Here is a 15,036-nt window from a genome sequence, read left to right on the forward strand (position 1 = left end):
TGGGAAAAAAGAGTGTGGAGAAGTCTTGGAGAGCTGAGGGAAAGAGAGAAAGAAAGATGGAGACTTGATTTGGCTCCCACTGGACTCCTGCTTGACACAGGGAGAAGCCTCCAGTCAGGTCTCAAAGGGCAGTATCACCTGCCACCCTGCACGTCCTTGGATCTACACAGCAGAAAGCTGAGCTCCTGCAGGGCAGTATCACCTGCCACCCTTCACCTCCTGGATCTACACAGCAGAAAGCTGGGCTCCTGCAGGGCAGTATCACCTGCCACCCTGCACCTCCTTGGATCTACACAGCAGAAAGCTGGGCTCCTGCTACCTTCAAGGAGGGAGCCAAAGGCTCAGAGTGAATCGAATTTATGTCTTGGGAGAGACAGATTAGAACCCTTAGACTCCTAGGGATACAGAATTGTATGAGGTAATAGGAGAGGATAGCAATGAGCCAGGTGAGAAGAAAAAGGTAAAAGCACACAGCCAAGCCTCCTGGTCTATAGTCATGACTTACCAGTCTGGACAGTAGGAGAAGGGAACTCACTCCTGGCTGGCTTGCCAAAACATGTTGCTGGATTTTGGTTTCTAGTTCTTGGCCATGCTGTGAGAAGGAATTCAAGGGCACAGCACAGAGTAAGAAGGTAGAATACTTATGAGGTACACATGTGACAGAACATGGGCACTCTCACAAAGACTGAGGTGAGAAAGGCGAGAGGTCAGTTTTTTTTTTTTAATTCAAAAGGAAAATCTGGTGATTCCTATTTTAAAGTGGAAATCACAGCCAATATTCCTTGCTCCTTCTTTTTTCCTTCCTTCATTAGAGTTCTCCAGAGAAAAAGAAACAGGAATATATATATTCAAGAATATATATATATATATATATGATTTAACATTAGATTAGGTTCATGCAGTCATGGGGATTGGCAAATTCAAATTCTGTAGGCCAGGATATATATTGGAGACTCAATGAAAGTGACATTGGATTCCCCAGGAGAAGCTAGCTGGCTGAAGTAGAACTGGAGTTCTTTTTCTGACTGCTGAAATTCTCAGTTCTTGCTTTAAAGCCTCTACCTGATTGGATGAGGAGCATGCCTCTCATTCCTGAATCCAGTCTTCTTTGTTGATTGCAGATGTAATCAACCATAAATGCAATCAGCTAACTAATGATTTATATCCATCTATGAATATCCCCACTGTAGCAATCAGGACAGTGCTCACTTGACCAAACAACTGGACACTATAACCTAGGCAAGTTAACACAAGAACTTGACCATCATATCACCTTAATCAAGACATCAAAATTAGCATCACTGGACCAAGTAGAGATGCCTTGATTCCTGATATGGTGCCCTGAGAACACTGCATTCCTTCTGCAGTATTCCAACCAAAAGCGCATAACTGAGTCTAATCAGGAAGAATCACCATACAGACCCAAACTGAGGAATATTCTATACCTAAATAGGCTGTCAAGGTCATGCAGTGAAAGACTGAGAAAACATTCCAGTTCAAAGAAAACTAAATTAGAGACATGAGAACTAAATACAACATGGGATCTTGGACTGGGTCCCAGATCCTAAAACAATTACTTTGCTACAAAGCACATTGCTGCAACAATCAGTGAAATTCCAGTAGGACTGTAGATTAGAGGGAAATGGAAAATATTAACATCTGGAAAATACTAACATCTGGGATATCTACTTGCAGTGTTCATGGGAATTCACTGTATTATGTTTGCAAATTTTCTGTATGTCTATTATGACATGCATAAAATTAGCCATCACATTCTTTATTCAACTGTCTACAGTTCACTTAATTCATTCCAAACATGGGGCCCTGGGTCCTGGGCATGCTTCACCAGGGAAACACCCCAGTAAACAGACACTATCAAGTGACCAAAGTTCTGATCACCATGTGCTCAGCTTGCAATGGAAGCTCAGAGAAGGGGCCTTAGAGATGAAGGGAAACGTCCTTGAAATTTGGGACTCCTAAGTGAAGTCTTGAAAGATGAATAGAAGTTAGCCAGCTAAAAAAAGAGAAAATCTGAACTATTATAACAACATCAATAAGATATTTTTATAGTGATAAAGCTACAAATTCATATATTATTTATTTATCCAAGTAATATTTATTTAATACTAGGTACCAGGCACTTTTCTTGGTGCTGGAAATATGGAAGTGAACTACATAAAGTTCCTCCCTCATGAAGTTTGCATTCTGATAGGAGGAGGCAGTCAAGACATACATCTACATATAAAAACATAGTATATCAGATTGGGATAAGTGCTATAGAGAACAATGGAACAGGGATAAAAGAAAAGAAGGTTAGGGATGAAGCTGAGGAAGGCCTTGCTAATGAAGTGACATTTGAGCAGAGAACTGAAGGCAGGAAGGGAAGGAGTCCTGTAGGAAACAGTGGAAGCCAAGGGAATAGCAGGCACAAAGTTGAGGTGGGAGCAGGCCAGGTATGTTTGGAGGCTAGTGTGACTGGAATAGGAAGAAGAGAGAGAAAGTATTAGGAGAGGAGGTGGGAGTGATTGGGGTGGGGGTGGCAGTGCTCCCATCTTGTAAGGTTTCCGAGACCATCATGTAGGGTTTTCGAGACCATGGTCGATAATTTGGCTATACTGTGTGAGAGATGGGGAAGCCACTATAGGGCTTTGATCGGAGAAATGGCATGATCTCACTCAGGTTTTTAAAGAATAATTTTTGCTGTTCCATTGAGAAAACTGGAAGGGGCAAGGCTAGAAGAAGTGTCCCCAGTTAGGACACTAATGCAAAAAATCCAGGAGAAATTGATAACAAATTGGGCCAGGATGGCAGCTGTTGAAGTGCCATACTTTAGATATGTGTTGAAGGTGGAATCAACAAGATTTGCTGATTGACTGGATTTCTGGTGTGAAAGAAAGCAAAACAGTCCCAAATGGCTCTGAAGTTATTGATCTGAGCAGCTGGAAGCACAGAGCCATTTACTAGGATGGAAACCCTATAGGAGGAATGGTTTCAGGGTAGGAGTAGGCAGAGAATCAGTACTGGTTTGGGGCACATTAAGTTTGAGATTCTTATTAGATATCCATATGGAGGTATTAATACTGTTAAATATAAAGTTCTAGAGTTCAGAGAAGAAGTCCAGCTGAAGATAAAAATTGGAAGTTACTGCTTGTATTGGTTCACAGTGATAATATTAGATGAGATTCACAAGGGAGCCAGTGTAGATAGAGAAGATGTCTAATGACTGAGCCTTTGGGCACCGGAGTCATTCCAGTATTCAAAGTCAGGGAGATAAGGAGGAACCAGCAAAGCAGAGTGAGAACGGCCACATAAACAAAAGAGTCCTCAAAGCCAAGTGAAAACGGCATGCTTTGAGGAGGAAGGAGTGTACAGCTGTGTCAAATGCTGCAGACAGGTCAAGTAAGATGAGGGCTGGGATTGTATCATTGGGTTTAGCAGCATGGAGGTCAGCAGTGACTCAAGCTGCTTTGGTGGAGGAGTGGGGTGAGTTTTCAGTTGGAGTGCATTAAAGGAAAATTAATTTTTAAGTATTAGAACTCTCTGTACCTTAACTTCCTTTATCTATCAAATGATGAGTATGTTAGCACATTTCTCTTAGACTTGTGGTAAAAATAAAAAGGAATAACATATCTGAACTGTTTTGTAAAGTGTCTAATATATAGTAAGTCCTTAATAAATATTATCTATTAGTATTTACATTCTTATTTTCAAATTTCAACCATTCAGGAAAAAAATCTACATTTATTTATATTCACCTTATTTAATTTAAATTGTCACCTTAAAAAAACTCAGATAACAATTGCTGTTTTTAACTGACATTTTTCTCTTTTTTATGTTTTTTTCTCTTAAGTATAGAAACAAAATGAAAATAGATAGACAAATACAAAAAACAGGAGAGAAAGGGAGAAGAAGAGTTGGAGACTGATAGACAAGTCTCTTTTAAGAAGTTATGCTACGAAGGGGAAGAGAAAAATAGAGTATTGCTGAAGGGTTGTTTTTCTTAAGATGGGAGAAATAACAATGTATGGGGAAGGATAAAAATTGATGATATAAGAAGGGGAGGCATATGTCCTTAAAAAGGCAAGAGGAATGGAAATTGGTGTGCAAGCACAGGGTTTGGCCTTAGGAACACAGCATATTCATCAATTATGGAAGAGGAAGGCAGACTATAGGAACAGATGCAGATGGGAGGGTAGATAGAGCAGTGGGAGAGAGTGGAATTTCTCTACTCTGGCTGAAGTTTTGTTAGTAAAATATGAAGCAAAGTCTCAGCCGAGAGTGAGGAGGGGGACCCAGTGTTGGAGGTTTTTAGGAAAGATGAGAAATGTGAAATAGTCACCTAAGGGATGAGAAAAATCAATCTATTAAGGAAAGGTAGTGTGATTACCTGGCACCTCTGAGATAATTGAGGTTAGTCATGATGAATTTAAAATGAGACCAGTGAGCATGTTTTCCAGTGCTGTTTATCCATGTGGATGGTGGTGCCAAGGAGGTAGTAAGGCGACATTGTGGGGTTTGAGTTTTATCAGGCAAGGACAATAGAAAGGGAGTAAGAGACCAAGGGGGTTTGCAATGGGTGATTGAAGGGAAAGACCATGCAACCTAATAAAGTAGGGGAAGCAGGGAAGTGAGGCAGGAGGAGGCTGAGGGATGGCAAAAAAAAAGTGGTAGAATCCTACCAGGGTACTAGAGGGAGGATGCAGGAAAGTTAGGAGGTGGGGTCAGAGACTGGGATGATAGAGGGGTTGCCTGTACTGGTAATGACAAAGCTTAACACCACAGGAATAGGTGGCAAAGGTAGGATGGAATAAAAGACCATTGAAGAGAGGCAAAAGAGAGATCAAGGACAAGATATAAGAAGAATCATCAGCATAACATTGAAGTTACCCAGAATTAAGAAGGAATATTTTTGAAGAAAGGGACAGTGAGCCAGGAGGTAAAATCTTTAAGCAATGAGAGGGAGGGGCCCCAGGTCTGTAGATAGCTACAAGAGTTGGTCGGTGTTTAGTCTGATATAAAGAGATTCAAACTTTAGGGGGATTTAGGGAGAGAGAGGGATGATGGTCTTAAAGCTACAATAAGGAGCATATAGATCACCTACCCCACTGGGGAGGTGGGAGAAAACACAGGCCCCACTGGAGAGAACTGCAAAGGAAACAGTATCTGCTATTTTCAGTTAGGACAGGAAGAGAAGGAGAATTTTGCTGCAGATGGACTACGAGGGGGCATAATGAAAAGTTTTCTCGAGTTATGGAGGGGAAAGAGATGGGATCAGATGGAAAATGTAGAGAATTGTCTCTACATTCATTGCATGCAAGTCTGGGAGAGATGCAGTCCTGCCTCATGGCAACCTGGACAAAGGGCAACATGGGATGAATGCCCATGATCGCTCAGATAAACTATGAGAGGGAGGCTGTAACGCTGGTGAGGAAGGAAGGAATGAGAGTCTTGCAAGGAACATGCAGGTTCTGGGATTCTGTCTTCTCTCCTGTGGGTGGTTGGGAGGAGGCTGGGGAGTGGTGTGGCACTATCAGAGGCATGGGGCTATTACAGGAGCCCAGGCAAGGGATGATGGTGGCTTGAATTGTGGTAGTTGTGGAAGTAATATGAAGTAGGTGAATAAGGACTATCTTTCTGAGACAGAACTGAAAAGACTAGCTAATACCTGGGGTCATTATGGAAGAGTGGTGATTTAGGAGGATTGAGAGAAAAAGAGAAATCAATGATGGTTCCTAGGTTGTGGTCAAGCAACCAGAAAAAAAGGTTGGTACCATCTACTAAGACATAGAAGACTGGGAAGGAGAGATGGCAATGGATAAGTAAAGAAATCATTTACCAGCTTAAGTTTGAGTTGACTATTTGACATTGAGATGGAGATGGTGAGTAAGCTATTGGATAAATGTTGGAAGCTGTGGGTAGTGGAGTTGAGTGATCTTGAGCAGGTTAATTTTTCTAAGACTGTTTTCCTCAGAGAAAATAGAGCTATCTATTACTATCACTACTAATACTACTACTATTACTACTATCTATTATTATTATTGTCTGCTACTATTATAATGTGAGGGTTAAATATGATAATGCCATAAAATGCTTACGCTAGAGCTTGACACATAGTGTCAATCACAAAATGTTATCTCCATAGGTTATCTCCATTGAGAGAAAATGGAGGCCCACTGAACTTAAAGTGACTGGCCTAAAGCTGCTGTACTGTAGTAAGCCAAAGAGCCAAGCCTGAATTCCAGTTCACACTCTTTCTACTACACCAGTAGTTCACCTGGAAGTAGTACTTATCACCAATCCTTTGTAGCCAGAGGACAGGAGATCTCACCATATTATCAAAGAATATAAAGCATAAATCCTTAAGAGTGCTGTTTATAAGGCATCCCACTTGTTTCTCCATAGAATTATAATTTAGGCAGGGGAAAATTACAACCTGTGGAATCAGACAAGCCTGATTCATATCTGAGTATTTTTCTCTTAGATTATTAAAAATACAGCAAGTTAAAGGGTCTTCATTTTTAAAAGAGAGAGTAAAATCATTAAATGCTTACTTCTTGGTTTTCAGTAGAAACCATGTTCCATATGCATTGATATCTTACTTTTTTATGTGCCCAAGTAACTTAAGCCCCTACTTTTCCAGTTAAATAATTACCTTCCTGGTAATTACCATTTTCTGATATTAGTTCTAGACTATTAGCTTTCATATATCAACTTTTGAGATTCTAGAGTCTTGTTAATTTTTTCTACCAAAGAGGAAAAGGCAACAATTCTTCCAATGAGGGTCCCCACCAATCTTCAAACTATCGTCAGAGAGACTCTGCCACATTTTTCTGTAAAACAAGCTTAGATCTTGAAAGATGATGGATGTTTACTCAGAGAGGGAAATGAAGGCTTAGAGGTCTTGGGAAAACTAATTGCAATGGAAAAATAATTTATCTGTAACAGCTTTCCACAAATATTTATTGAAGGGATAAATACTATAAATATCTTATCAAAATACTATAAACTCTTGCTTCAGTTTGATCCTATCTATGTATTGTTTAACAAGTGGGCGCAGCTTTAATAACTGCAGGAACAGAAAGGTTATTCATTCAACCATCATTTCTTAACTCTGAGATAAAAAGATGAAGGGATCCTGGCCTCAAGGCATACTCTGTCTAGTGGGTGAGATGGGCAAGAAAACAAAAAGATATACCGTACACAGTGATAAATAGCACAACAGATTCTTAAGATGTAATGAGGTTAAGGCACCTTCCTGGGGAGGAGGTTGTTGTCAGGGATCAAGGAAGATCCTCTGAATATGTTATATTTGTGTAGTATAGCTTTGAAAAACCTAACCTGACAATTTGAACTTTCAAACTGCTGTGTTTAATAGAAATGCCTTTATAGAACTTCTATTCATTTACTCAATAGTTAATGGGGAACTGCTCAGTGCCAGGCACTGGAAATACAATAGTAGGCAGCTCCCACTAAGCAGGTAAGTACAAGTGTGAAGAAGGTTGTGAAAAAAACAAGGTTTGTAGCAAGGGGAAGTGCTCTAACCTAAGGAAGAGACATTATCACACAGCTGACCAAATAGACTAGCAGTCATTCTCACAGTTATTCTAAATTTCTGTGGGGTGCCTAGGTGAAGCTGTAGTTAGGAGCTCAGAACACAGCTTGACTAACTGGTTCTTCTATGCTTTGGAATGCACTTCTGGATCTTCACCATTCTGAAAATAAATTATTTATATTTATGTAGAAGTTCCAAGGAGATTTCTGATCAAACTCTATGGCAGAGTTTTACTGAGTGCTTATTAAAGTTTTGTCTGTCTAATAGGATATGACTATAGGTCTTGGAATCACTTAATTTCATATTGAACCCTAACCCTTGCTAGCTACCTTACAAATGCCCACCATTGGTCATGACGTAAGGGTAATGGCGGGACAGGGTAAAAGAGTGTCTTCATCTACCAGGCCTGCTCTAACAAATACCACAGACTGATTGGCTTAAACACAGGAATTTATTTGGGGGATTAGAAGGCCAAAATTAGGGTGTTGGCTTCTCTGATGTCTGTAGCATTCTGCTGGTGGCTTACCAGCAATCCTTAACTCATTCTCTGCCTCCATCACATGGTCATTTATCTCCTTCTGTCTCTTACTACCATGTCCAAACTTCCCCTGCTTATAAAGACCGCAGTAATAGAGGATTAAGGCCCATCCTGATTCAGTTTAGCTTCACCTTAATAACATCTTCAAAGATCTTGTTTACAAATGGGATCACATCCACAGGTCCAGGGGCTCGGACTTGACGTGTCTTTATGGAGGACATCATTTAACCCATAACAGAGAGGAAAGATGAAAACAGTCATTCACTGCATAATTTTTACTGAAGGTGGGTCAGAGCTGCTATCACATGTCAAGGATGGTATATTATAGAAGCTCTTCAACCTACCAGCTTCCACCTTACAAAATCCAACAGGTAAAATCAAAGCCACAAGTCAGAACAGCAGCAGGACAAAAAAAAGCAGAACAAAAGCAGAAAAAAAGAGGACTCCCAAAGATGAATCCAGACCAGGCATGGATTCATCACATGGGATCAACATTACATCCTGACCAAAAGGGGGAAAAGAAGTGTAATAGTAAAGTATGGGAGTGATGGCGCAAATAGGGTCAAGAGGCTACTCTGGAGGTTGCTCTTACGTAAGCTTTAGGTAGACCTTGCTACCTATCGTAACCTGCCAACCCCCAACGAGGACCATTCCAGCCAACCCTCAAGAACACTCAGGGTAATATATAAGATTCCACAAGGGTTCCAGGCATTAGAATAACTTTCTAGAAACCTACAACCTCCAGATGGGTCTCTGGTCCAGATAAGCTCTGAAACTTAGCCCAGCCTTTCCAGAACATCAGATAGTTAAATCTCCCTAACCCCATATTAGTGACAGACACTTCCAATATAAAAAATTTAGAACTGCCATAGCTCAAACAACCCCAAAGAGAGGTATGGAAAGATCAAAGGGGATGGTGGAATTATACATAGAAGATAAGATTTAACAAATGAATATGAATGCTGAATCATTAAATTGATATCTCATTTATCCAGTGTTTTAGAGCAACTAGAAGTAAAAACCTAAAATTGTGAAATTGTAACCCATGTCAAAGTCTGAAATATGTTCTACAACTAATTGTGGTGGTATGCTTTGAAATGTATAGCTTTTTTGTATATATGTTATTATTCACAAAAAAAGAAAAAAAAGTCTATTGTAATGATAAAAATGTATTTAAGCCCTCTAGCCTTCTATATTCTGGAGCAGCTAGAAGGGAAAATATGAGAGGGTCATTTGGTAGCCCATGACAAACTCTGGGATCTATCCTGCAAGCACCTTTTGAAGAGTGCTTTGAAAACTATTGCTTTTTAAATCTTTGCTTTGTATATATGTGTATTAGTTAGGGTTCTCTAGAGAAACAGAATCAACAGGGAACACTTGCAAATATAAAATTTATAAAGTGCCTCACGTGACCGCAAGAACGCAGAATCCAAAATCCACAGGGCAGGCTGTGAAGCTGACGACCCCATGGATGGTTTGAATGAACTCCACAGGAGAGGCTCACCAGCCGAAGCAGGAAATGGGACCTGTCTCCTCTGAGTCCTCCTTAAAAGGCTTCCCGTGATTAGATTAAGCATCACTCATTGTAGAAGACACTCCCCTTTGGCTGATTACAAATGGAATCAGCTGTGGATGTAGCTGACGTGCTCATGATCTAATCCTATGAAATGTCCTCATTGCAACAGACAGGCCAGCACTTGCCCAATCAGATAAACAGGTACCACAACTTGGCCAAGTTGACACATGTCCCCAACCATGACAATATGTTATACTATACAATAAAAAAATTAAAAACAAACAGAAACAATGCTGAGCCATAAAAGCAAATTGCAGAAAAACGCATTCAGAATGATATTCATATAGAGATTTAAAAACATGTAAAAATTCTATATATCACCCATACCTAGTAAAAGCATACATAGTAAAAGCATACATATAACACATTATGTGATAAAAATATAAAAATTAAATTCAAGATAGTGGTAACCCCTAACTGCAAGGAAGGTGAATACAGGTGGGAATCGGCCTTTGACAGTTTATGTAAGATTTTTATTCTAAACTGGGTTATGGGAAACAGAGTGTTTTTTGTTTGTTTGTTTTTTTAATTGATCTCCAACTCTTTGTATGCCTGAAAATATTTCAACTTAAAAACATTAGAAGAGGTAAAATGACTGCAAAGAAACACAGTGAAATGTTTAACAGTACTTTTTGGAATTATATGTGGATTAAAATTTCTTCTTTATATTCTTCTTTATTTTCCAAAGTAAATGTATAACTTTAATTCTTTTAAAAGAAATTTTTATAAATAAAAAAATCTAACAATAACAAAAAAGTACATTCCAGAGCCAGGCCTAGAGCAATGATTGGCACATAGTAAAGTCTCAATAAATATTTACTGAATGGATGGATGGATGGATGAATAAATAAGACCTTAGTTACACAGGCCAGCAGGGAGGAAGAAGTTGAGTCCTGTCCCTGAGGCAGATAGTCCTATATGGGACAATGTATGGTGCCAAAATACTGTTTTCTAAGGATCTGAAGAACCAGATTAGGTGATGTTGGGCAGAGGCAGAAATGTTACTCTGACCACTTTCCTCCACCCTCACCCAACCTAGTCCCACTTTCCTTCTCTCTTCTACCTACCTGTGATGTTGCGCTTCCATCATTCCTAGCACCTGAACCTGCTCTTCACCATCTGTAGGACATGTGGAAATGTCTCTGTATAAATGGCATCCATGATGTAATGAGCTAGCCTAAGTAATGTACAATGTCTAGAAATGGAATGGATCAAAGCTAATTAATGTGCAGTGTCAATTCACAAAAGATCATCCCAAATTAGCTAACATTTCAGAAAGCTAGGGCCAAGGCACCATAATTAAATTATATAGATTCAGTAATACATTCACTTGCTTTAGATGAGTGTAACTCTGGCTGTACATTTGTATTTGAACCAGGGTTCTTTACTTTCAAGAAGTATTACACACCACTTGGTAAGATTTTGCTTTATTAAACTAACAAGCAAGGTATTTCTTTTGGGCCCAAGCAATTTGAAGAAGATACAACAAGAATCTGCACAGAAAATAACAGTAATTTTCTAAATACAGCCAAGTCAATTGTATCTGTTGTGCATTAACAGAAAGACTCCTGGGTTTTAGTAGATAGCCCACTAGGTAATCATCCTGGCTGAATAGCCTCAGATACTTTGTTTTGAAGGGTGTGCAGAAATCCTGCAGGTTTAATTGCCAATAAATCAGCATGACCTCTACTCCCTGGCAGGTCTTTTCTACAATGATCTTTTCAACCAGGAAATGAAGAGATGGATTTTACAGTATGTGCATACTGCCTATGGTAAGACAACAGAATTACACTTGCTGTTTCCTCCATTACAGATTGCTAGATAATGAAAGGCTCTATTAATGACATGTTCTGTTTGCTTTTAGATTATTTTCATCTTGTATTGTAGTTATTTCTTTTATGAGAGAGCTGTTTTCTTCCTTTCTTTCCCTTTCCTTTTTTTTGTTTTAAATACTCCTATTATTTGTCAGTTCAAAATTTTACATCACTTGAGATTCTTCCCTAGTTAATTCACATGAATTTGTGTTAATATACACTGGCTTACGCAAAAAAAGCTATTTATGAACTGACTGAATTGGCTATTGCTTGCAGTTGATTTTCACTGCTATTTTTAGTTAATATTTCCAATTCATGACTATAACTAATACAAAGGTGTGAATACTCATCCATACCCAAATGTAACATATACCTTATGTTTGTATTTTTAAACTGTATGCATATCTAAGTACTTATTATACATTTAGATTTTTAATGGTATGAACACCATAAGAAATATCACATCTTAAAGCCCTGAAACAAAGGTCCTATTTCCTATTTAATTTCTGAGAGCTCCTGTTTTCTATTCTGAATTTAGGATGGTGCTCTTCTTGCCTGTCTACAGGGGCCCGGATAAGATCATCTCCGGAGGCTCTGTCTAGCTCTAAGCAACCTACGGTGTCAAGAGGCCATCTCTTTTGGGGATGTATGATGAGCAGTACTGTTGTTTTAAATATATGTTTGAAAATGTTTTATAATTGAAATTATAGAAGATGGTAGCAGCAGCATAGTTTATTAAATTTTTCCAAGTTCCCACATAGCAACAAATAGGGCAGCTAAATAGCAAAACTGAAAACATTTAATACAAAATTAGGTTCCAGGTATCCTCAGAAAACCCAAGATACAAGAATATGGGAAAAAACCACCAATACCCATAGAACTGCCATCTGTGTGGTAGAAAGAAGAAACAGAAGACAGCAACAGAGCCTCTGACAAAGCTGTGTACAGAGTAGAAAATATAGCCAACAGATATTTATAAGAAAATATAACTGTCCAATTTGAGAATAGCAGCTAAAATGAGCAATAAGTTATAAGAAAGAAAGAATAAGGAACAGAATGACATCATTCCAGACAATGAATGCACACCAAAAAATATGTCCACAAGAATATATCAAGAATATAAACTTCTATTTCAAAATCAGCTAATAGATGGTAAGAAAATGATACAAGACATGCATCAGATTTTTAAAACTCAGAAATGAAGTGACAGAACTAAGACAACAATCAGAGATAAAATAAAAATCATTTAAGAAATTAAGACTTTACTAGAAGGACCATAAGATTAAATATACAGATAATATTTTAAGAAAACCAGAAGCTTAAAAGAACAAGAATTCTACAAATAAAAAAGATAATGATTTAAAAGAAAAATGACAAATTGAAGACAAAGAAGATACAACATATATATAATAGGAAGTCCCCCAAAAGAAATCAAAGAGAAGGAACAGAAGAAATATTAAAACCTATAATACCAGAAAACTTTCCTGAAACTAAAAAAAAAGAACTGAAATTACATATTGAAAGAGCACACCACATAACTGAGAATATCACCCAGAACAACCAACACTAAGTCATCATCTACTAAAATTACTGGACTTTAAAGAAAAAGAAGGAAAACATTCTTATAAGCAACTAGGCAAAAGGAATATGTGATTTATACATAAGACAAATATATTTATATTTATACTTATCATCAGATTTTTTAACAGCAAAACTTCATGCCAGACAAAATGGAATAACATAGCTAAGACATGAAAAGTAAGAAAATGTGAGTCAAAGATTTTATATACAACAAAACTGACCTTCAAATATAAAAGGCACAAACATTTATCAACATGCAGGAAATACTTGAGTATTTCCTGCTTATCTTTTCTCTCCCTGAGGAGTCTACTAGATAAAGAGCTTTAGATGACCAAAATAAGGTTTGTTCATTAGCTTTAAATAAATAACTACTTGTAGGACTAAGACTAAATAAGGGTTAAAAGACAGAGTATGGTATATATTGGCTATCTGACAATGTACAATTATGAAAACTGAAGGAAGAATGAAGATAAAATATGGGGAAAATTTAGCTGTTCTTGATAATGATAGTTGTATTTTTTTCTGAGACTATATGTATGTAACGTGAGATAAAGTAAATGGCAATTGTGGGATATTCTATATTACCTCTGCTCTTGAAAACCAGTGTGGAAGATGAGATACAGGAGGGGTTAAATAAAAAATAAAACTGTAGTGCTGTATTTTAATTGGAAATATCAATATCAACTCATAGGTATTTCTTGTTAAAAATGTATGTTTTCTGTATCTGTGTATTGTTTTTAAATCAAAAGGTTTTTACGAAGGAGGTTTTCTTTTCAACTCTCATATCTCTTTCCACTGAAGAGACCCAGCAACAATGAACAGCATAGAAATGAGCATAGCTAGCACCAAGATTGTGGCCTTGAAATACTATAAAACCATTTCCCACTAAGATAAACCAAACTTCCATAGAGAATGGCTGATTTTAGGTCTTGGGTAATAAATACAGAAGGTGAGCCTTCTTTATTTGTATGAGCCACAAGCACTTTGTCATACTAGATAGTGAGGAAGCCATCTGGACAACTAGGGCCATATCCAAAGACCCAGGAAACAAACTGAAGAAGCAACCATTGGCCCAAAATAGGACAATTTGAGCTTTAAAGTTGATAATTATTGAAATTGATACCCATCAATTATATTTAAGTACATGTGTTCATAATGATACCCACAGCCTATATGTATCATATATATTTAAATCTGTCTCCTTCGGAGTGAGAGAAGCAACTGTTCTAGTTTGCAAGCTGCTGGAATGCAATATACCAGAAACAGAATGACTTTTAAAAAGGGAATTTGTTAAATTGCTATAAAAATGTCCAGTCTGAGGCATACAGGGAAAGGTACCTTCGTTCAAGAAGGCTAATGATATTCAGGGTTTCTCTCTCAGTTGGGAAGGCACATGAAGAGATCTGCTAGCTTTCTCTTCAATGGCTTCCCTAGGGCTCTGTCTGTTCTGTTAGCACTGTCAGTTCTGGTGGCTCTTGTGGCTGTCCTGGATCTCAAGCTTTTTCCAAAATGATTCCCTGTTAAAGGGCTCCTATAAGCAACCCCACCTTGAATGGGAACCATCTAATCAAAAGTTACCACCCATAACTGGGTGGGCCATATCTCCATGGAAACAATCAAGAAGCTCCCACCCAGCAATATTGAATGAAGATTAAAGAACTTGGCTTTTCTGGGGTACACAACAGATTCAAACTGGCACAGCAACTAATTCATTGTTTCAAAAACTGATAACAGGAAACAATCAAGAATTTATCTTATCTTTCCTATATAAACAGTGCCTTTGGGTCACCAAGTAGTAGAAGAGAGGAAGCATCTCCTTATAAATGTACTCCAACTGATAAAAAAAAAAGAAATGTTAGAGTTAGGATATCACCATTTTTCAATCCCCAACAAATTAATAGATAAAAGCATTGAGCATCAATAGCTGCTGTCATCACAAAAAGAAAGATAATCAAACACACGCCTCCTGGTGAAA

At 38.1% G+C, this 15,036-nt stretch overlaps 1 long non-coding RNA gene across 2 annotated transcripts; it reads left to right on the forward strand.

Moving 5' to 3' along the window:
• The first annotated feature begins 305 nt into the window (after nucleotides 1-305).
• LOC143661519 (uncharacterized) lies at nucleotides 306-13,039 on the forward strand. 2 transcript variants are annotated; one of them, XR_013164650.1, is made up of 3 exons: nucleotides 306-706; nucleotides 11,367-11,438; nucleotides 12,019-13,039. It is a non-coding gene; the product is annotated as an uncharacterized LOC143661519 (long non-coding RNA). The 2 variants fall into 2 exon arrangements; XR_013164651.1 differs by having other exon boundaries at nucleotides 307-690.
• The last annotated feature ends 1,997 nt before the right edge of the window (nucleotides 13,040-15,036 follow it).

This window comes from Tamandua tetradactyla, chromosome 17, assembly GCF_023851605.1.
Source record: "Tamandua tetradactyla isolate mTamTet1 chromosome 17, mTamTet1.pri, whole genome shotgun sequence".
Lineage (NCBI taxonomy): Eukaryota > Metazoa > Chordata > Mammalia > Pilosa > Myrmecophagidae > Tamandua > Tamandua tetradactyla.